At 38.9% G+C, this 22,177-nt stretch overlaps 1 long non-coding RNA gene across 7 annotated transcripts in view; it reads left to right on the top strand.

Annotated features, from left to right (window-relative positions):
- LOC140636771 (uncharacterized) overlaps positions 1-22,177 on the top strand; it is a 27,219-nt gene extending 5,042 nt beyond the window's left edge. For all 7 annotated transcript variants that reach the window (XR_012033988.1, XR_012033987.1, XR_012033989.1 and 4 more), the window contains 2 exons: positions 20,343-20,784; positions 21,493-22,177. This is a non-coding gene — a long non-coding RNA (uncharacterized lncRNA). The remainder of the gene's footprint in view (positions 1-20,342; positions 20,785-21,492) is intronic.

Genomic DNA, 22,177 nt, shown 5'->3' with positions numbered 1-22,177 from the left:
CTGTGGCCTGCCGCATTTTCATCTTGCCTATGACCGTTGAAAATGATCTTTAAAGAGGGATTTTAGAATATGATGAAGTCAAGAATTATTTGGATTGAGAATCCAAGTAAAATGGCTCTTCAGTATGCCAGGCAGTGTTCTGGTATTTGCAATATGTAACGAAATCCCATCACCAACATTTTACAGATGGGGAACCTGTAGGCAGCTGATAGTTGATGCATAATAAGCAAATGCAGACATATATTCTTTTTAAAAGTTTCACTTCTTAGGCACCTGGATGGCTCAGTAAGTTAAGTGCCTGCCTTCAGCTCAGGTGGTGATCCCAGGGTCCTGGGATGGAGTCCTGCGTTAGGCTCCCTGCTCAGCCGGGCATTTGCTTCTTCGTCTACCCTTCCCCCTCCTGCTCATGCCCTCTCTCTCTTACTCTAGCCCTCTCTTTCAAGTACATAAATAAAAATCTTTTTAAAAAAGTTTCAACATTTTGCACAAAATTATAAAATACAATATATCACATTGCTTCTTTCACTTAGTACATCTTGGAGATTTTATGAGTGCTTTAGGGCCCACCAAAGCAACACTGGACGCCAGGTAATCTGACTAGAGTGCTGGTAGTAACTTTTACACTGGCAGGTCTAGGCAATCTGGAAAATGAAAATAGCAGTAGCGTTGGATTCAGAAAATCCAGGATGGACTCAGTCTTTGATCTGCTGCTTACAGATGAGTGATAGCCAGCAATTTTTGGTTTCTCAGTGCATGTGCTCCATGAGTCTGTTCATTATATTTAGTACTTGTCTCACAATTCTAATATGCGACAATGTGAAAAGATAAGGGGGCACTCAATTATCTAGTAAAGATGGTGTTTCTAGAGGCTTTTTGGAGAATACCTGCCCTCAGTTCGTATGCGTTATGAGACTAACTTGACTCCATAAAGAAAATAAACTTATTAGAGTATTTTTATTTGTAAGAATTTTGAAATAGCTAATACATGTACATAGTGAGACATTATACAGATGTTATGCAGAGAAATGTTACTTTTTTTTAAATCAGTTTAAAGAAAGTGAAGATTGTGCCAGGAAATTAACTAAAGATATTTCTACAACTCCTGTCATGATTCTAAGACCAGTGCCTGACAGAATAAATGCTCTCTTATTCAGTAGAAAAGAAAGAATAATTTTCCCTCCCTCACTATTTTTTATGAATCTGCATTTTATAGGCAATGTTCACTTTCAGGACTTCTGTCTTCATAGGTAACATAGTGCCAAGAACACTGGACTAAAGAGCTGGAGTCTATTCCTAGCAATTTTATTTATTAGTTGTATGATCTTGACCACATCACTCTTGGGCTCATTATGCTATGATTATAAATATCTAAGAATACCTATTTCACAGAACGGATCGTAAGGATTTTTTTTTAAGATTTTATTTATTTATTCATGAGAGACACAGAGAGAGAGAGAGGCAGAGACACACAGGCAGAGGGAGAAGCAGGCTCCACCCAGAGAGCCCGATGTGGGACTCTATCCCACGACCCCAGAATCACGCCCTGGCCTGAAGGCAGGCGCTCAACCGCTAAGCCACTCAGGCTTCCCTGATTATAAGGATTAAATGAGATAATGTATCTGAAGATGCAGACTACTTTTACAAATGTTAATGCTCATTATAATTAGAAAATAATCTTTAACGCTTTCAAAAAAAAAAAAACAAGAAAAATCTGTTCAAAATGTAGAGAAATTTAACTGTGTCATTATTCATCTTAATGAGTACTACTTGGGGGATCCCTGGGTGGCGCAGCGGTTTGGCGCCTGCCTTTGGCCCAGGGCGCGATCCTGGAGACCCGGGATCGAATCCCACATCAGGCTCCCGGTGCATGGAGCCTGCTTCTCCCTCTGCCTGTGTCTCTGCCTCCCTCTCTCTCTCTGTGTGACTATCATAAATAAATAAAAATTAAAAAAAAAAATGAGTACTACTTGGTCCATTTCATTGAATTATTAGAACTATATAGATTCACCAATTACATATGTCACACACCATGTATATTCTGTAAGTGGCAGGGACTTTTGAATTATGGCATTCCTTATATGCTGGGAATTCTAGAGGACTTCAGAGGTCAGATTTTATTCATTCATCCATCCATCAAGCATTCACTGAGTGTAAACTGTGTGCCAGGCACTTAGCTAGACACTAAGAAGATAAAAACAATAGGGCTTGGATAATGTGTGTGATAGAGCCCTGGACAGGAAGGGAGAGGGAAGACTAACACTGTTGACTCCAGGGAAGCATGAATGCTGGAACCAGGAAAACCTAAGGCGCTTTAGAGCACTCCTGAGGGACTCAGACTTGGGGAGGAGAAGAAGGCATCAGCAGGAAAACTTGCTCACCCTGGTTGGTTAGGAATCAGCCAGTGAAGGAAGAAGCTATTCGGGGAGAGGGGTGTTTTGGGTGATTGCCTTAGAAAACAAGGTGGGAGAAAGAGTTTGCTTCTCTACAGATGGGAGCAGAGAGCAAGATAAAACTATTCGGCATTCACTGAGGCACCTGAGGAACCTGTGTAGAAAATTGGGGCTTCAGAAACAGAAAGATGTGAGTTCCAGTCTGGCATATATCCTAACTGAATGTGTGGCTCTGGGCAAGTTATTCGGATTCTTTAAGTTTCGTCTTTCTCATCCATAAAAAAATAAAGATGATAACACTCACCCCATAAGACTGCTATGTAAATGAGATAAGAAAATGTTTGTTTGTTTGTTTTTCACCAAGTTAGAACAGTGATTGTCAGGGAATTATTTGTTTTTTTCCTTTTTGTTCATTTTTACCCATCGTCTATAATGCATAGCACTTTCAGTGAGGTAGCTCTGAAGTCAGAAAGCCTTCACTCAAATCCCTGTTGGCTCTCCCATGGCTAGCAAGCGGATGTTTGGCAAGTGATCTAACCTCTCTAAGCCTCAAATTTCATATCTATAAAGTGCAGACAATAATAAATAATATCTGCCCCAGAGGATTGTGGTGAAGATTAAATAAGTCAATCAATGTAAAACTCCTTATCCCAGTGCCTCGGCACCTGGTAAGCATTCAATAAATCTTAATTGTTGCTTGTTATTTTATTTTTTCTTATTTGAGAGTCTTTGCTAACTGGAATCTTGTCATAGGATAAAGTTTCTTTTCCAAGAAAATGCCACAATTACCTTGCTTTCAGCTCTGTGTTTAATATCCCTGCATTTTAGGTTTGCTTATTAATTTTTCTCATAGGCCCTTTTTTCAGAATCTTAAAGATGCCATGTTTTAAATAATTGGGAAATTAGAAATGTTGAAGAAAACAGTTTTTCTTTAGGATTTTTTAAAAACTAAAGGCAGCATAAATCATCACCTAATTCTAAAGCCCTGTCACATCCTTATACTTTCTAAGATTAAATGTCCTGCCTGCTTTAAAAAAATTTTATAGTGTCTTTTAAATTATTGCTATGTTATCTCTGTTTTTCTAATACCATCTGCTTTTTGTGGTTGGTGTTGTTGCTTTAAAAAAAATTTCTTTAGGAGTGCCTGGGTGGCTCAGTTGGTTAAGACATCTGCCTTTGGCTTGGGTCATCATCCCAGGGTCCAGGTCATGATCCCAGAATTCTGGGATCAAGCCTGTTGTAAGGCTTCCTGCTTGGCAGGGAGTGTGCTTCTCCCTCTTTCTCTGACCCTCCCCCTTGCTTGTGCTCTTGCTCACTCTCTTCTCTCAAATGAATAAATACAAATCTTTAAAAATTTTTTTAATCATTTTATTTTTTGCATCATGTTAAGTGTACCCTTTTGATCCCCATCCCCTATTTCCCCCATCCCTTCACCTACCTCCCCTCTAGAAACCATCAGTTTGTTGTCAATAGTTAAGAGTCAGTTTCTTGGTTTCTCTCTCTCTTTCTTTCCTTTGCTCATTTGTTTTGTTTCTTAAATTCCATATATGAGTGAGATCATGTGGTATTTGTCTTTTTCTGACTGAGTTACTTCACTTAGCATCATACTTTCTAGCTTCATCCATGTTGTTGCAAATGGCAATATTTCATTCTTTTTATGGCTGAGTAATATTCCATTGTATATAATTGTATATATATACCACATCTTCTTTATCCATTCATCTATTGATGGACACTTGGGCTGCTTCCATAGTTTGGCTATTGTAAATAATACTTCAATAAACATAGAAGTGCTTGTATCCCTTTGAATTAGTGCTTTGGGTTTTTTTTGGGGGGAGGTAAATACCCAGTAGTACAATTACTAAATCATAGGGTAGTTCTATTTTCACTTTTTTGAGGAAACTCCATACTGTTTTTCACAGTGGCTGCATCAATTTAGTACCATCTGCTTTTGGTATATCTTTTGCTGCAAGAACTTTGCAGACCTATATTTTATTTATTTTTAAAAATATTTTATGTATTTATTCATGAGAGACACACACACACACACAGAGGCAGAGACATAAGCAGAGGGAGAAGCAGGCTCCCTGCAGGGAGCCCAATGCATGACTCAATCCTGGACTCCTGGGATCAAGTCCTGATCCAAAGGCAGAGGCTCAAATGCTGAGCCACCCAGGTGTCCCTGCAGACCTGTTTTTAAAAAACACCTAACTATTGGGCACCTGGGTGGCTCAGTTGGTTAAGTGTCTGCCTTCGGCTCAGGTCATGATCCCGGAATCCTGGGATTGAGCCTCGCATCAGGCTTTGGGCTCCCTGTTTAGTGGGGAGTCTGCTTCTCCCTCTCCTGTCTGCCGCTTCCCCTGCTTATGCTCTCTCTTCCTGTCAAATAAATAAAATCTTAAAAAAATAAAAAATAAAAACACTTAGCTACTTAATATGTCTTGATTATTACAGAAACAGCAAGTTACACAATCATCAGTGAAAAGAGAAACCAGTTTCAATCACTGGGGAACCACGATAGTAAGAGATTAGATTATCTTTTTTTTATTGTTTTAAAACACACTAACTCAAAATGAAAAAAGAATGTGGAAGCCATCAGGTGAATAAAAACTACTGACAATTCTCTCAAAGAATTGTATATCTGCCACTGCAGAATAACTACTACAGTTCTTTTTTTTTTTTTTAATAGTACTGTATTATTTCCATCAACTCCAGTTAACTTGTACCAGTCTTTACTAAAAACATCTACAATAATAAACACTCCAAGCTGGAAGAGAGTTTATTTATTTATTTATTTATTTATTTATTTATTTATTTATTTATTTAGGAAGAGAGTTTAGTCTTCATCTAGTGAGTCCCAAAAATTTTACAGATGATGAAAAGTATCAAAATAACTGAGTGGTTTGTTCAGTGCTCCTATGGCTAAAGACAAAGGCTGTCCATCCTATGGGCCTGTTTTTTGCCTTCAGGGGAAAAGTAGTAGGAATTAAAAGTGCACATCCTAGGGCCAGACTAGCTAGGTTTAAAGCTTAGCTCTTATATTTACTAGCAATGTGACCTTAGACCTATTACTCAACCTCTTTGAGTTTCAATTTCCTCATCTGTATAATGGAAAAAATATTATTTAAAGAGTTGTTATAAAGATAAAAAAGTTAAGTTATATTTTTAATGTTTCTTAAATTCTCTATTATTATTTTGTCTGTTTTGTTCATTATTCTATCCTTAGAATCTAAAATGGTATCTGTACAATAAATATTTAAGGCAGCAGCTCTTTCTGACCATGGGTCCTGTTCTTGTGCTTTAATAAAATAACCTTTTTGCACTATATATAAATAAATAAATATTTACTTATTTATTTATTAAATGAATATGTGAATACATATTCACTCTGGTCCTTTTTAAGTTTCTTATAAAATTTGTTGTTTCAAGAAAAAATGAATGATGCACTATGTGCTATCATTGATTAATTGACTCAAAAAGGTTTTTAAAAATATTTTTGTGGAAGGATGGTTTTCACTGTCAGGCATCAACAGATTAATTTTAGTTACAGAAGGCAAGTGAAAGCTGTAGGTAGAACTACTTTTTTTAAAAAAGATGTTATTTATTTATTCATGAGAGACACACAGAGAGAGGCAGAGACATAGGCAGAGGGAGAAGCAGGCTCCCTGCAGGTCCCTGTAGGTAGAACTACTTAACAAAAATTTTTGTCTACATTAATTAGTATGTTATGGAGAAATAATGAGTGAATATTTTGGTGAAGGACAGATCAATCCACTCAGTAAAACCCGAGCAAGATAATAAGACCTTTCTCAGGAACGCCTGGCTGGCTCAGTCAGTGGAGCATACAATTCTTGATCTCGGGGTTGTAAATTCAAGCCTGATGTTGTGTATAAAGATTACTTAAAAAATAAAAACCTAAATAAATAAATAAATAAATAAATACCTTAAAAACAAAAAACACCTTTCTTAGATGCATCATAGTCAAACTGCTGGAGACCAAAGATTAAAAGCAAACAAACAGGGGCACCTGGGCAGCTCAGTTGGTTAGGCCTCTGACTCTTGATTCCGGCTCAGGTCATGATCTCTGGAGCCTGAGATTGAGTTGCAAGTTCAGTGCCATGCTCAGCAGGGAGTTTCCATGTGATTCTATAGCTGTCTCCTTCTGCCCCTCCCCCATCAAAATAAATAAATGAGTAGATCTTGAAAAAAAAAAAACCGCAAACACTGAATGTCTCAGAGAAAGATAGGGGAACACATATGGGGGAGCAACTACTGGAATGATGGTGGACATCTCATCAGAAAGGTGGAGGCAAGGAAGTAGAGGAACACCATCTTAAAGTTCTGAAAGAAAAAATAATCAGGGGCACCTGGGTGACTCAGTGGTTGAGCATCTGTCTGGCCCAGGTCATCATCCCGGGGTCCAGGGATGGAGTCCCACATCAGGCTCCCTGCAAGGACCCTGCTTCTCATTTGCCTGGGTCTCTGTCTCTCTTTGTGTGTCTCTCATTAATAAATAAAATCTTAAAAAGAAAAGAAAAAATAATCAAAGCTGTCAAACTAGAGTTCTATATCTAGTGAAAATATCCTTTATGAATGAAGGTGACAAAATCATAATGAGACACCACTACATACCTACCAAAATGGCTAAAATTTAAAAGACTGAAAATACCAACTTTTGGCAGGCATTTGGGACTCACACACAGCTGATGAGCATGTGAAATGGTATACATTCTCTTAGGAAAACAGTTTGGCAATTGTTTTTAACTCTTAAAAAGTTAAACACGTATTTATCATATGACTGTCCTTTCTACAACTAGGTGTTTACCCAAGAGAAATGAAGGCACATGTCCATACACACACTTGGGGCCAGACACTCATAGCAGCTTCATTTATAACTACTAAAAACTGAAAACAAGCCAAATATCCATCCACAATTTGAATAAACAAATTATGATAAATCCATACAATAGAAAACTACTTAGCAGTAAAGAAGAATGAATTTTTTTTTTTTTTTATTTATGATAGTCACACTCAGAGAGAGAGAGAGAGAGAGAGAGAGAGGCAGAAACACAGGCAGAGGGAGAAGCAGGCTCCATGCACCGGAAGCCCAACGTGGGATTCGATCCCGGGTCTCCAGGATCGTGCTCTGGGCCAAAGGCAGGCGCTAAACCGCTGCGCCACCCAGGGATCCCTGAACTCTTGATATATGAAACAACATGAATGACATTCAAAATAATGGTGCTGATTGAAGGAGCAATACAAAAAAGAATACATGCTGAATCATTCTTCATTGATATAAAACTCTAGAACATACAAATTAATCTGTAGCAACAGAAAACACATTAATAGTTGCTAGGGGATAGGAACAGAGACAAAGGACAGAGAAGAGAGATTACAAAGAGGTGTGAGGAAACCTTAGGGGGTGATGAATATATTTGTTTTCTTGATTATGATGATGGCTTCATGGGTATATACATATGTGAAGTTATCAAATTGAATGCTTCAAATATATGCAATTTATCAGATGACAATCATACCTCAATAAAATCAGAAAAAAATAGAGAAAAAAAGAATGAAAACAAAAGAGATATGTTTTTGGATGTTTGTGTGTAAATATATATTCTAATATATATAAAAACTAAGAGAATTTGTTGCCAGCAGATTTGCACTATGAGAAATGTTATAGGATATTCTTCAGGCTGAAGAGAAATAATACCAAATGGAAACTCAGATCTTCAGAAAGAAATAAAAGGGAAATGATTCATATAAAAGACTGTCTTTTCTCCTAATTTCTTTAAAATGCATAAAAGTACTTAAAGCAAAAATTTTAACATTGCCTTACAAGGTTCATAATGTATGTGATTGAGTGCATGTAAAAATTATAGCTTATAGTGGTGATTGGGCCTATGGTGTTGCAAAGCTTCTACACTGTACAAAAAGCTGATATTAATTCTGTGTGTCACCCTTATAACAAACATTAAAAACTTAATGCAAAGAGATAGTGCTAAAAAGCCATTAGATAAAGAGAAATTCTTAAATAATTTTTAAATAATCCAAAAGAAGAGGAACAAAAAGCAGATGAAAAAAAGAAAACAAATGGTAAAATGATGTACCTAAATCCAACTTTTTCTATAATCACAATAAATGTTAATGGACTAACTATTCCAATTAATAAGCAGTTTGTCAGAATTGATTAAAAAAAAAAGACCTAACTATATCCTGTTGACAAGAGACACATTTTATTTTATATATATATATATTAAAGATTTTTTATTTATTATTCATAGAGAGAGAGAGAGAGGCAGAGACACAGATGGAGGGAGAAGCAGGCACCATGCAGAGAGCCTGATGTGGGACTCGATCCAGGGTCTCCAGGATCACCCCTAGGCTGCAGGCGGCACTAAACCACTGTGCCACCAGGGCTGCCCTATATATTTTTTTTAAATATTTTATTTATTTATTTATTTGAGAGAGTGAGTGAGAGAAAGAGAGAGAATGGGAAGTGGGAGGGATATAGAGAGGGGGAGAAACAGACTCCTCACTGAGCAGGGAGCCTGACATGGGACTTGATCCCAGGACTCCAGGATTCCTACCTGAGCCCAAGGCAGATGCTTAACTGACTGGGCTACCCAGGCACCCAGAGACACATTTTGAATATTAAAAAAAAAAAAAAAACTTAAATTATGCAAATAGAATTAATGTATTTTGGCACATTGGAAATGGCTCTTAAACTTTGTGTGTTCCAATCACTATATCTATAAAACAGGAATAATTATACTGTCCAAGATTGTAGTGGTTACAAATAATTAAATGGTTATTATGGACTTTGCAAATATTGTTTGGTGGCATTATCATTTCTTTATAATAATTACTTAATGTTTATATATTTTACTACATTCTGTTGTTCCACTTGAAACAAACTCACCAATGTTAAATGTAAACATTTTCTTTACTCCTGTTTTATAATATATTTTTACTGTAGGGAATAATTGAAATCATGGTTTTGGAGTCAAATATCCCTGAATTGCTCTTGGCTTTGACATTTACTAGGTGTCCTCAGGCAAATTTCTTAATTTTATTATTGAGCTTCAGTTCTTTCATCCTTCATCTTTCAGTTCATTAAGATAGTACTTCATGGATTAAGTAAAATAATATTATGTGAAATGCTTAGCACAGAGTCTGGCACATAGTGAAAACTCAATAGTTATCATTATCATCATCATCATCATCGATGATGATAAGAGTAAATTCACAAACCTTCTTAAAAACATCATAGGGGCACCTGGGTGGCTCAGTCAATTAAGCCTCTGACTCTTGATCTCAGCTCAGTTTGTGATCCCAGGGTTGTGGGATCAAGCTCTGTGCTCAGTGAGAGTCTGCTTGAGAGTCTCTCTGTCCCTCTCCTTCTGTCCCTCTTAAAAAAAAAACAAATAACAAACCCAAAACACTGTATAAAAAACTGTTGAGAAAATATTTTTTATTTATTTTTTTACTTATTTTTTAATATTTTTTTTAATTTTTATTTATTTATGATAGTCACAGAGAGAGAGAGAGGCAGAGACACAGGCAGAGGGAGAAGCAGGCTCCATGCACCGGGAGCCTGATGTGGGATTCGATCCTGGGTCTCCAGGATCACGCCCTGGGCCAAAGGCAGGCGCCAAACCGCTCCGCCACCCAGGGATCCTGAGAAAATATTTTTTAAAGTTTTACTTCTGTTGCTACTTTCAACAGATTCATTATTAACATTAACATTAACATTCATTATTTTAATGATATAAATGCAAAAAAACTCTACAATAATGCAAAGGAAGCAAAATATACCTCACTATATAACAATCCCTTAAGTCTTTAAATGGTCAACAAAGAAAAAGAGTAATGTTTCCTACAAAATTAAGTTGGCTTCTACATCTTCTATGGTTGAAAATATTTTATTCTGACACTAAACTTAAGCAGTCAAATGAAGCAAATGAGAACAAGCCAGCAGAAGGAATCTATTATTAGACTCCTAACCTGAAGCAAAAGTTATCTGCAGAAACCCTCATTAGATGTGCACACGTCCACTGTGTGACAGGTTGTGGAAGAATATAAAAAAGCATGGAGGTGCAGAATGGAACCTGGAAGTCTTCGGGGTCAGAATGCTTAACTGGAATTAGAAGACAGGATTATAGGAAACTGGAAAAAATACATTTTGTCTTGGTTAATCATCATAAAATGAAGTAATAGTACAGGAATATTTTGCTCACACAACTTTTTGTATGGCACAAATGGCCATTGGAGTTCATGAGTAAAGGAGAGAACTCCAGCACAGCTGGCTCACCTCCTTTCTCAGATGTCATTTGATATACTGCATTCTCAGAGGGATCCTCTCCATCATATCTAAAAAAGTTCCCTGTTATAACCCCTTCTTTGTTTCCTTCTCAGAGCTTATTACAACATGTAATTATCCTATTCATTTGGCTACTATTTCAGCCTTGTCTCCTCTACTAAAATGTAAATTTCATGAGAACAAGAGTCTTGTCTGATTTTTTTTTTTTTACCATGGTATCTGGTGCCTGACACATTAGTAGATGATCAATAAACATTTGTTGAATGAATGAATCAATGAAGAGGAAATCTGAGACTGCAATCTGCTTCCCCTCAAGTAAATCTCTTCCACTGACAAATGTATGTCATATCCAGTTTGAGAATTAACCACTCAACCATAAAAACTTTTCCTTTTTTTTTCTTAATATTTTATTTATTTATGAGAGACACAGGGTGGGGCAGAGACACAGGCAGGGGGAGAAGCAGGCTCCATGCAGGGAGCCTGAGGTGGGACTCCATCCCAGGTCTCCAGGATCACGCCCTAGGCTGAAGGTGGCACTAAACTGCGGAGCCACCCGGGCTGCCCCATAAAAACTTTTTTTTCCTATTACAATCATTCCAAAATTCTTGTGTTTTCCAGGAGTCCACCTAATGTGCCTTGATCTTTTTCTTTCTTGAGCTCAGACTTGCACTGTTTTCTTGCTTGATTTTTTTTTTAAATAGGCTCCACACCATCATAGGACTTGAACTCACAACCCTGAGATCAAGAGTCACATGCTCCACAGATTGAACAAGCTGTGGGACCCAGGAAATTTAACAAAAATCCCCTACCCCTGGACAAGCAGAGCAGGACTAACTCCATTTTGTGCTGCACCCACCACCTCCTGTATGACCCCCACATGACCTGCTTATTGCTTAAGGCGCTCCCCCACCCTAGTCAAGCCGCTGGGCACACCCTAATCAGAAATCGGCTCATAACTATGTAACCCCTCCTTGTGCCTGCCAAAACTGAGCGCCAATTCTGACCAAAGTAATAGGCCAGTTCAAATGGATACTATAGGGTAAAATGTAATTCAATCAGCCACCTGCGTGGACCAACATGACTGCAACTTTCTGCATATGTTACAATCCCATTGGCCACTGGCCCCTGTAAAGCTGCTACGCCTCTTAGTCTCGGGGTTCAAATCCCTGCTCCGCTGTGTCGAGTATACTTGGACCCAAGCTGGAGCTTGCTAATAAACCCTCGTGGGCTTGCATCGGTGTCGGCTCCTTCGTGGTTTCTCTGATTAGCCATCTTGGACACAACAAAGCCAAGTACCCCTCTTCTTAATTTTTTTAGGTTTGCCTCAGAGTGACAGGCTGACCCCAGCCCTGGTGAGGGCAGGGAATATCCTTACACATTGCTGTCCTGATATCCCTTTGGCAAATAGAGAATGTCATTTTCATGTGACCTAAAAAAAAAAAAAGGAGTTGATTGCACCCATAACTGAGATTGGCTTAGAAACAAGTAGAGATAGTAAGGGCTGAGGGAGCTCCTGGAAAACAAAATGTCCCTATTTCTTCATCTATCCACCCAATCCATTCATCAATCATCCCTTCATTCAGCAATCATAGCATTTACTAAGCTCAGATCTATATAAGAAACTGTTCTAGGGAATCCCTGGGTGGCCCAGCGGTTTGGCGCCTGCCTTTGGCCCAGGGCGCGATCCTGGAGACCCGGGATCGAATCCCACATCGTCTCCCAGTGCATGGAGCCTGCTTCTCTCTCTGCCTGTGTCTCTGCGTCTCTCTCTCTCTCTCTCTCTGTGATGACTATCATAAGTAAATAAAAATTAAAAAAAAAGAAACTGTTCTAAATGTTTTATTCATGTTAACTAAATTAATCTTTATGGTTACCCTAAGGGTTTATGCTGTTATTATACCCAGTTTATAAATAAGTAAACTGATAACCATTTCTCAAGCATTATTGCCCAATGGTCTTTAAGAAGGAGTGGACAATCTTTTTAGAATCACACAGATAATGTTACAAAAAGATGATAATTTTCTAAATCATTTTTGACATGTCATCATGATGAAACAATATTTAAGCAAAATTACATCTACTGTCCTAGGACTAGAGGAAGTGTTGCATATAACACATGTTAGGACAAAGTCAGTGCTAAACAAGAAAAATGAGCAAAGTGCTGTGCTGCAGAGAGGAGGCTAGAGGAGTGTGAAGAGTATGGTATTGGGTCTGGAGAGATTTGGGATTGAATCAGGTCTCTACTCCTCCTGAGCTCTGTGATCGTGGACAGGGTGCACAAGCATGAGTTTTTAGACCCGTGGAGAGTAACAAAGCCTCTAGCAGTCTTTCCTGAGTTCCCCAGACTGGGCCAAGGGCCCTCCTCTGTGTTTCTCCATCACCTTTTACAATGCTTGCATAGCATTTACCACATTGAAAGTACTTTTGATATGACCGTCTCATCCTTAGATTATAAATTCCTTCAGGGCAACAGTATCTGGGGAAGTCCCCTGTTCCCAATAGGGCCTGCCTGGGTGAACCCCTTGTTTCTAGTTAAATCTGACTGGTTGCTCTCTCTCAGTCTCTCTAAAAAAGCAACCCCCCAAACCAAAACTCCCAAACCCCCACAAGTCTTTGCACATTTAACTGTTCTTAGTTTTTGCAGGGCACCTAGCTCAGTTGGTTAAGCGTCTGCTTTCCCCTATGTTATGATCCTAGAGTCCCGGAATTAAGCCCCGCGTTGAGATCCCCAGTCAATGAGGAATTCTACTTCTGCCTCTCCCTCTCCCCCTGCTCCTTTTCTTGTTCACTCTTTCTCTCTCAAATAAATTAAATCTTTAAAATAAAAAAAAACCCCTAATTTAGAAAAGGACAGATAACTGAATTGAAAAACAACTAAAATATACATACAGTAGTGTAGGAAAGTATACAAAGCTGAAAGTCACAAACATGGTACAAAAGTAGGGTATCATACTATGGTCCTGTCACCAGTTTCTAATGGACAGGATTAGAGATTGTAAAACACTACTAAATTATAGTCACTAATTTCCACATAAAGGTAATTTTTGCCTTAATTTGTTCAAAATATTTTTTGAAGTCCAAGGTTAAAGTCTTAAAGCTACAGAGTTTCTTCTTCCATAATGCCCAACTAGAAGTAAGGGGAAACATTTCCATTAGATAGCATACACAGCTGTTTGGTAGAGAATCCAAACACCGTCTTATCACAAGAATTTCCATCAGGTAGAATGCACAGCTTTACTATGTAAAATGAAGATTATTGAAATGTGAATGTATGAAACAACTGATCTCAGCATAATGGGTTGCTTTGTTCTGGCTTATGATTACTCCCATGTTCTCTTTGGGATTTATAAAGGACCCTGAATACTGTTTAAAGATTTCAGTGAGAGCAAATGAAAGCATTTGACACTGCACAGATTGAAACAATTTTTTTTTCGAAACAATATTTTTTCTTTTTTTTCTTTTTTAATTTATGATAGTCACAGAGAGAGAGAGAGGTAGAGACATAGGCAGAGGGAGAAGCAGGCTCCATGCACCGGGAGCCCGACGTGGGATTCGATCCCGGGTCTCCAGGATCGCTCCCTGGGCCAAAGGCAGGCGCTAAACCGCTGCGCCACCCAGGGATCCCTCAAAACAGTATTTTTTCTACAGAAGACTGCTTTACTGCTGAAAGCAAATCAGCATGGTGATCGTCTACCGAGACTAGAAGAAGGCAGAGCCTCCAGAGAATGGGAAAGCACTCACATCATCCTCAGGGACCCTGGGTTTCTTTTACTCTACACATACTATAATTAGTTATACAGGTGGCTATTTTTAGAGCTAGGCTCTCCTATTATAAAAGGATTTGCTTTTTTTATGAATGCTCTCTGTCCTTGACTCACCCAGCATTGACCAACAGGCCCAGAAGGGCTATGTCCTACAATACAGGGTTTACTAATTTGGACTCCCTCCTGGATTACATCAAAGTTCCCACCCAGTTCATCACAACATATGTGTCATCTTCCATTGGTGATATGACTATGTTTATTTCTTTTTTTTCTTTTTAAAGATTTTACTTATTTATTCATGATAGACATAGAGAGAGGGAGAGGCAAAGACAGGCAGAGGGAGAAGCAGGCTCCATGCTGGGAGCCCGATGTAGGACTCGATCCCAGGTCTCCAGGATCACGCCCTGGGCCAAAGGCAGGCCCTGAATTGCTGAGCCACCCAGGGATCCCCAAATGTTTATTTCTAAGGACTTTTTCTTTTTTTTTTTTTTTTTTTTTGAGCAGCTGTTATTGTTGTTTTTGTTTCTTTGTTTTTTAGGTTAACAGTAAGATTGAGCAGAAGCTACAGAGATTTCCCACATATGATCCCTTCCCATGCACAGCTTCCCCCAATATCAGCATCCCCCACCAGAGTGGTACATTTGTTGCAACTGATGAACTTACATCAACATATCATTATCACTCAAAGCTCACAGTTTAATTAGGGTTCATTCTTGGTGTTACACATTCCATGGGTTTGGACAAATGTATAATGACATATATCTACCGTGATGCTATCATACAGAATAGTTTCCCTGTCCTAAAAATCCTCTCAGATGCTTTGCTTATTTATTCTTCCTTCCTCTCAACCTCTGGCAAGCTATGATTTTTTTAACGGCCTCTATAGTTTTGCCTTTTCCAGAATGTCATATAGTTTAGAATCATACGGTATGTAGTCTTTTCAGATTGGTTTCTTTCACTCAATAATATGAATTTAAGTTTCTTCTGTGTTCTTTCATGGCTTGATAGTTCATTTCTTTTTAGGCAAATTATATTTCATTGTCTGGATGTAACATGGTTTATTTATACATTCACTGTCTGAAGGACATCTTAGTTGCTTCCAAGTGTTGGCTAACCATACTTTTTGAACTAAAAAATAAGTAATTCAAGTAAGAAACATTAGAGATTAAAAAAAAAAATTGAGTCTCTAAGGTAAAAAATAAAAGTTAATACAAGTGGATTTGAAAAGATATTCTGCCAAACTCAGGAGAATTTTGAGACTCTTCCAAAATAGATATTTAAATCTAGAAACAATACTTGCTTAATCAGCAAGTAAGCCAACTTCAGTAATTTTGCCCTCGTTTGTGTGCACTTAAGTACAAAGATCAGTATTAAGTTACATTCCTAGACTGTTTTGATAATACTTAATAAACAAAAGGAGACTGCAGTGGTGAAGGCTGTTACTTCAATCTAAATCTGTTGAATATAAAAGAAATACCAAAAAAAAAAAAAAAAAAGGAAAGGAAAGGAAATACCAATGGGCAAGGAAAGTTATTAAAAGTCAGAATATATGGTAATGGAGATAATATGGGGAAGTAGAGACTCATACTTTTGGTGGGACTGGGAATCAAGGCAGTCTTTTTTTGAAGGCAATTTGGAAGACTTTTCTAAAATTTTAAGTACCATACCCTTTGACGAAGCTACTACAGATTTGTCCTATAAAAAATAGGGGATCTCTGGGTGGCTTAGGGGTTGGGTGCCTGCCTTCGGCCCAGGGCATGATCCTGGAGTCCGGGATCGAGTCCCGTGTCGGACTCCCTGCATGGAGCCTGCTTCTCCTGTCGGACTCCTGCATGGAGCCTGTGTGTCTCTCTCTCCCCACCTCCCATGTCTCTTATGAATAAATAAATAAAATCTTAAAAAAAAAACACACACACAAGTGCTACATGGAAAGATGCTGACAATATATTAAATGAAGAAAACAACTAGCAAATAATAGCAGTGATCCCTTTATAGACTAGTATAAAATTAATATATCTGGAAAAGTTTCTCCAAAATGTGTTAAGTGATTACCTCCTGCTAAGAGGGATTGGGGTTTTACTAGTTTTCTATTACTGTGAAACAAATTACCAAATTCAGGGATTTAAACTGACACCTAGTATTTTATTTTATGGTTTCAATAGGTTAGAAGTCAGGCACAGGGTGCCTTGGTTCTCTGGCAGGGAATCACAAGGCCGAAATCAAATAGTCAGCCAGGTAGAGTTCTCACGTGGAATCCATTTCCAAGCTCATTCAAGCTGTCTGCAATACTATGATTTATAGTAACATATGTATATTTGGTCTCCATCACCATGTCTATCACAGGGTTCCTAAAACCCTTGGAATTTCCTAAGTGTGGAGAGTGGTAAGAATGTCTTTTGTTATGTTAATTAGGTAACTTTCGGACCTCACCTCTGGGTGGGGGCTGGTTGCCAACAGAACCTACCAAGTGTTTTGAGGGTTGGGACTTTTATTTGTTTATTTATTTATATATATTTCAAAGATTTGTTTATTGTTTTAACAGAGAGAGAGAGCAAGCACACAGCAGGCAGAGTGGCAGGCAGAGGGAGAGGGAGAAGCAGGTTCCCCAGTAAGCAGAGAACCTCACTCCCGACTAGATACCAGGACCCTGGGATTGTGACCTGAGCCAAAAGCAGATGCTTAACTGACTGAGCCACCCAGATGCCCTGAGTTTTGTTCCCACCTCCCTGACCTTCAGAGAAGGGACAGGGGCTGGAGGTTGATTCAATCACTGATAGCCAAGGATTTAATCTGTTGTGCCTGTGTAATGAGGCCTCTGTAAAATGTAGGACACGTTTCAGAGTTTTCCAGTTCATGTAAATTTGGGTAGAGGGGTGCACCTGGAGAAAATATGGAAGCTTCACACCTTTTCCTTATATCTTGCCCTGGGCATCTCTTTCGTCTAACTCTTCCTCCTGTGTTATATCCTTTTATAATAAAGTGGCAATACTTTAATATGTTTCTCTGAGTTTTGTGAGCCACTTTAGCAAATTGATCGAACCCAAAGAGGGAGTGGGGGTTGTTGGACCCTCCAATCTACAACCGTGGGTCAGAAGCAGAGGTGGTAACCTGGGCTTGGGACTGGCATCTCAAGTTGCGGGGTAAGGAGGGGGTAGGGGGAGAGTCTTGGAGGAATGAGCCCCTAACCTGTGGAATCTGATGCTACTTAGGGTATAGTATATATACTATATATATATATATAGTGTTAGAATTGAGTTGAGAGGTGCTTGGGTGGCTCAGTCTGCAGAGCATAAAACTCTTGATCTCAGGATTATGAATTCAAGCCCCACACTGGGTGTAGAGCTTACATTAAAAAAAAGTAGGTGGGGCACCTGGCTGGCTGAGTTAGTGGAACACTGGACATTTTTTTTTTTTTTTTTTTTGAGAGGAAGAGTGAGTAAGAGGGAGAAGGAGAGAGGATCTGAAGCGGACTCCACACTGAGCCCAGAGCCCAATACGGGCCTGATCTTACCTCAAGATCATCATCTGAGCCAAAACCAAAAGTCAGACACTTAACCAGCTGAGCCACTGAGGTGCCCCATAGCATGTGACTCTTGATCTCAGGATTGTGTGTCCAAGCTCCTTGTTGGGTGCAGAGATTACCTAAAAAAAATTAAAATTTTAGGAATAAAAAAAGTGAATTGTAGGACAGATCCCCAGCTGGTGTCTGAGAATTGCTTGGTGATGTGGGGAAACTACACCCTACCCCATTCCTCCATGGGAATTGGCAACCAGAATCATTATTGGCAGAATTCCATTCCCTGTAGTTGTAAAACTGAGGTTCCATTTCCTCAGTGCCAGTCAGTGAGAGCTGCTTGTGTTCTTTGTCAGGTGGTCCCTCCCTCAAGTGTGCCCAATCCTCATCCTTCTAATTTCTTCTTCTGCCACCAGCCAGAGAAAACTTTGATTTTACAGGACTCATGTTATTAGGTCCAACTCAGATAATCTATGTTGAGGTTGACTATTATGAGAATAAAATCCCTCCTATTTACCATTCCTGTATATCAGGAACATGCGTACACCAAGAAATCTTGGGGCCATCTAAGAATTTTGCCCTCCATAGGGGTGGGGGTAAAAGGAGGAGTATTTTCATTTTGTGCTTTATACATATTTGTAATGTTTAAATTTGGGGGAAAAGAACATGTGTCACTTTTTGTACTTCAAAATGTCTGGAAGGATATACCCTAATATTTTAACAATGATTAGTAGGAATAAGATTTTTTAAAAGATTTTACTTTAAAGTAACATCTTTTTTTTTTTTTTTAAGATTTTATTTATTTATTCATGAGAGACACACAGAGAGAGAGGCAGAGACACAGGCAGAGGGAGAAGCAGGCTCCACGCAGGGAGCCCGACGTGGGACTTGATCCCTAGTCTCCAGGATCAGGCCCTGGGCTAAAGGCGGCGCTAAACCGCTGAGCCACTGGGCTGCCCTAAAGTAACATCTATACCCAATGTGGGGCTCAAACTTACAACCCTGAGATCAATATTTGCATATTACACTGACTAAGCCAGCCAGGCACTCCCTAGATTTTCAATATTTTTTAATTTTTATTTTTGTTAAAAGTAGGCTCTATGCCCAAAGTGGGGCTTGAACTCACAACTCTGAGTTTGAGTCACATGCTCTACTAGCTGAGTCAGCCAGGCATTTCAGGAATAAGATTTTTAAAAATACAACCATATGGTAACCAACTTTTTATCACATAACTATAAGAATATAAAGTTATTTCCATTTTAAAATTTAAAAAAAAGTTTATGCATGTCATATACAAAGCATTGGTGCCATTTTGGCTAATGATAGTTTTTTTTTTTGCCATAGTTGTAAATATACATCCTGATAGTGCAGCATGGCCAAGATGTGAAACTATGAATGCATTTGAGAAGAGTTTATTTATTTTATTTATTTTTTTTGAAAGATTTAATTTTTTTATTTGAGAGAGAGAGAGAGAGAGCATGTGTGCAGAAGGAGAGGAGAAGCAGACTCCCTGCTGAGCACAGAGCGGGGGAGGGCCTTGATCCCAGGACCCTTAGATCACAATCAGCTGAAAGCACAAGGCTCATTTGCAGGCGCACCTTAAGAAGAATTTAGATAAATTCCTGATGATGGAGACACAGGTTATCAGGACCACTGCAGGTAGCATCAGGAGAGAAACCGTCATCTGAAGAGTTAGGTTATAGGGTGCTCTGACTGGCTGGAAGCAGTTGTCACACTCCTATGTATCTTGTCTCTTGTCTGTAAAATGAAGACATTAGACCGGATGAACTAAGGTCCATGTGTTTTGCTCAGTCTTTTTGAGATTGGTACCATGGTTTCTAATAAAATTCTCCTAGTGTTACCATCCTAAACAAACACAGGCTGGAAGGATTATAAATTGAAAGGCAAGTTTTATGTTCTTTTGAATTATCAGTGTGTTCCCAGAGACGAAGGGTTGACACTGGATTAATCTGGGAAAACAAAGTACAAATATAAAATTTGACTGAAAACCCAAATGAGCAAGTCAGACATGAAGAACTACAGGACTTTGGAAGGTGGTAGGGGAAGGATTCTCTCATGTGAGCCTCACAATTTAGAGGTCTGAAGAATAAAAATCGTTTTCACCCCATTCAAAGAAAACAGGCTTCTTCTCAGAGTCAATACCGAGTAACTCACTCTTGATCAGGAAGAGAGACTGTGAAGAAAAAGAAAAAAAAAAAAAAAGGAAGAGAGAATGTGTTTGGGTCATTTCTTATATGTTTTCTGAAGGTCAGGGAGCCCTAAGTGTAACACACAGCAAAAACAAACTGCTAACCTAGATTGATTTTGTGTTTTCTGTTCTTTTGCAGCTGGTCTTTGTTTCCTGAAAGGAAGGACTGATGCTGATTAATTCAGAAAAACAAACTTGGAATGATAAAGTACTTTCCACACACTGCTGACAATCTATGCACTTGCCAGTTTACATCTTTCATCTCTCTCCTACCACTGCCTCCCTCCTTGGCAAAGTCCAAAGCCTTCATGAGTACTGCAGCAAAATCCTTATTCTTGCTGGGATCAGGAGTCATGTTTTTTACAAATAAAACATCTTAATCTAATAAAAAGAGCTGGGGCCTGGGAGTGTCTCCCACAAACAAGTTCACTCATTCATTTGACAAATTTATTGAGTGCTTACCATGTGTGTGGGTAGGTGCTGTCCTAGGTGCCAGGCATACAGCAGGCAACCAAACCAAGTCCCTGTCCTCCTGAAGATGGCATTCCAGTGGAGGGGATACCAACAATAAAGAAGTTAAGGTAGAGTCTGGGAGATGCAGACAAAGGCAGTGGAGAATAGGGGAGTGTGGCAATGGGGTAAAGGGTGAGGGGCTCTCAGATGTGACTTATATCAGAATCACCTGGGAATTACACACTTGTTAAAATAGAAAGTGATTCAAAACAAAACAGATTGATGTACACTATCCCAGAGTTTCTGATTCAGTAGGCCTCAGGTGGGGGCATGAAAATTTGTATTTCTTTTCTTTTTTTTTTTTAAATTTGTATTACTAACAAGTTCCCAGGTAATGCTGATGCTGTGGGTCTGAGAACTATACTTTGAGAACCACTGGGGTAGATCATAGAGGATGTTCAGTGAAGTCTTCTTTGATACAATGACATATAAACAGAGACCTATAGAAACAAGCTATGTGGGGAAGAGCAAAAGCATTCCTCTCAGACAAACGAAAGTGGGAGCCCCTTGGAGTTTTTGAGAAATTGCAAGGGGGCTGTGGTGGCTCGGATGGGGAGTAGGGAGGGGAGGAAAAGAAGATCATATAGGCCAGATGGCTAATGTAAGGGCTTTGATTTTTATCCCAAATGAAGCAAAGAAACAGGATAGGATTTTGAGCAGAGGAATGACATGGTCTGTGTTGAAAGTGTTAGGCAAATGTAAGGTATGGCTCTCTACAGTAATAATGATGACTTTTGGCACACTGTGATACAATTCATACTTATTTCTTCTTGTAGATTGATAAATGCATGGCAAGGAAAGCCTGAATTGTTTGACAATTACTGTGGACTCCAAAAAGTTTCTCACACCTTCTGCCATGTGAGGATGTAATGTGAAGATGGCCATCCATGAGCCAGGGAGCAAGCTCTTCCAAGACACCAAATCCACTGGCACTTTGATCTTGGACTGCCAGCCTCACGACCTGTGAGAAATCAATTTCTTTTTTTTTTTTACAAGTCACCCAATTATGATATGCTGTTACAGCAGCCTGACCTGACTAGTACAGCAACTTACTGAATTTCATATTTTGAATACTATATGGAGCCCCTTTAATTGAATGTTAATAAAGAGTTATTTATGCCTTAAAATAGTTTACTTTCCTGTGCCCCATGATTATAAAATCTACAAAAGCTGGGGCCATATGTTTAGATAGTGTGATTTTGCACACATATAGTCTTAATTACAGTTGTTTCTGTATCCTCTGTGCCCCATATTCTATGAGGCATAGTCGGCACTTAATTTTGTTTTGAAAGATGAATGAATGAGGGGCGCCTGGGTGGCTCAGTCAATTAAACATCTGCCTTCAGCTCAGGTCATGATCCCAAGTTCCTGGAATGAGCCCTACATTGAGCTCCCTGATTAGGGAGTCTGCTTCTCCCTCTCCTTCTGCTGGTGCTATTTCTCTCTCTCTCTCTCTCTCTC

Source organism: Canis lupus, chromosome 7 (assembly GCF_048164855.1).
Source record: "Canis lupus baileyi chromosome 7, mCanLup2.hap1, whole genome shotgun sequence".
NCBI classification, from domain to species: domain Eukaryota; kingdom Metazoa; phylum Chordata; class Mammalia; order Carnivora; family Canidae; genus Canis; species Canis lupus.
Note: the sequence above shows the minus strand (reverse complement) of the source record. Positions and strands in the feature narration are given on the sequence as shown.